Source organism: Amia ocellicauda, unplaced genomic scaffold (assembly GCF_036373705.1).
Source record: "Amia ocellicauda isolate fAmiCal2 unplaced genomic scaffold, fAmiCal2.hap1 HAP1_SCAFFOLD_147, whole genome shotgun sequence".
Taxonomy (NCBI): Eukaryota; Metazoa; Chordata; class Actinopteri; order Amiiformes; family Amiidae; genus Amia; species Amia ocellicauda.
Window position 1 is genome coordinate 117280 of NW_027102710.1, and position 1971 is coordinate 119250.

Below are 1971 nucleotides of genomic sequence, written 5' to 3' on the forward strand. Positions count from 1 at the left end.
GTCAGTCTCCCTCAGTCTGGGGCTCCATGCAAGATCTCACCTCGTGGAGTTTCAATGATCATGAGAACGGTGAGGAATCAGCCCAGAACTACATGGGAGGATCTTGTTAATGATCTCAAGGTAGCTGGGACCATAGTCACCAAGAAAACAATTGGTAACACACTACGCCATGAAGGACTGAAATCCTGCAGCGCCCGCAAGGTCCCCCTGCTCAAGAAAGCACATGTACAGGCCCGTCTGAAGTTTGCCAATGAACATCTGAATGATTCAGAGGAGAACTGGGTGAAAGTGGTCTCAGATGAGACCAAAATCAAGCTCTTTGCCATCAACTCAACTCGCCGTGTTTGGAGGAGGAGGAATGACCCCAAGAACACCATTCCCACCATCAAACAAGGAGGTGGAAACATTATGCTTTGGGGCTGTTTTTCTGCTAAGGGGACAGGACAACTGCACCGCATCAAAGGGACGATGGACGGGGCCATGTACCGTCAAATCATGGGTGAGAACCTCCTTCCCTAAGCCAGGGCATTGAAAATGGGTCAAATACTTATTTCCCTCATTAACATGCAAATCAATTTATAACTTTTTTGAAATGCATTTTTCTGGATTTTGTGGCTGTTATTCTGTCTCTCACTGTTAAAATACACCTACCATTAAAATTATAGACTGATCATTTCTTTGTCAGTGGGCAAACGTACAAAATCAGCAGGGGATCAAATACTTTTTTCCCCCACTGTACATACATATATATGGAAAAGAAACATTACAAGTATAAATCACAATAAGATGTAATAAAGTACAGATAAACAAAATGTAATAAAATGTGATCTTTTTGAAAATGCAGGGACGTCACTGGAAAAGATGATGTCTGGATGGCAGCATATGTTGCTCCAAAATGTGTACATCTCTTCTGCAAAAATGGTGCCCTCACAGATGTGCGAGTTACATGACAGACAGACAGACAGACACTCACACCCACACACACACACTTTCACAGACAGACACACACACACACACACACACTCACTTTCACACAGAGACAGACACACACACACACACATACATACATACATACATATGGAAAAGAAACAATACTTTTATAAATCACAATAAGATGTAATAAAGTACAGAAAAACTAAATGTAAGAAAATGTGATCTTTAATACACACAAATATGTATGGCTGGTCGGATGCGTCTTGGACTCGGGTTCCTCTTCATTACGTATAACGCTTTTGCCTTTTGCTAAAGCTTTCCGTGGAGGGGATCGTGGGTGAGTTTGTACCATTTTTGGGAGGATCTGCCTTGTTGGGGCGGAGCTGTGATCCAGGTGAACAGCAGATCGGGCATAGGTGGGCATGTGGGCAGAGGAGTAGGAAGGCCGGTCAAGCAAATAAGCTTGCTAAGGTACGCAGCAGCAGCAAGCAGCCCCCACATCCAGCCAGCCAGCCAGTCTGGCTGGCAGTGACTGAGTGGTTGACAGACGGCAAGCAACGGAATGTACGTGCTCTGTGATGTCATAGCAGTCAGCTGAGAGAGGCTCGTGATGTCATCGCTGAGCTGGCTGGCTGGCTGGCTCTGTGTGTGTGTGTGTGTGTGTGTGTGTGTCTATGTCTGTCTGTTTTTCTGTTTGTCAGTCTGTCTGTCTGTCTGTCTCTCTCTCTCTCTCTCCCTCTCAATTCTATTCATTTGTATTGTCAAAGCAATTGGACATACATACATACATATATATATATATATGTAGCGTAAGGTACACTTTTAAATTTCAATTAAAGAAGTGAATTCATAGTATCACCTTATCACGAATCCTGGAGTCTTGTAGAACTCAATTTCTGTAATCATTGGACGCAGACACCAATTCCAAAGATATAAATTGTCAAATTTATTTAAAAACAAAGACTAAATGTAGCACTACACTAACTATACAAAAGGGAAAAACTAATTAAAATTCAACTCTAGATCAACAAATCAAAG

At 42.6% G+C, this 1971-nt stretch overlaps 1 non-coding gene across 1 annotated transcript; it reads left to right on the forward strand.

The window, feature by feature from the left end:
• The first annotated feature begins 1198 nt into the window (after positions 1-1198).
• On the forward strand, positions 1199-1313 carry LOC136722914 (U5 spliceosomal RNA). The gene has a single exon (XR_010806541.1). It is a non-coding gene; the product is annotated as a U5 spliceosomal RNA (small nuclear RNA).
• Positions 1314-1971: the final 658 nt, after the last annotated feature.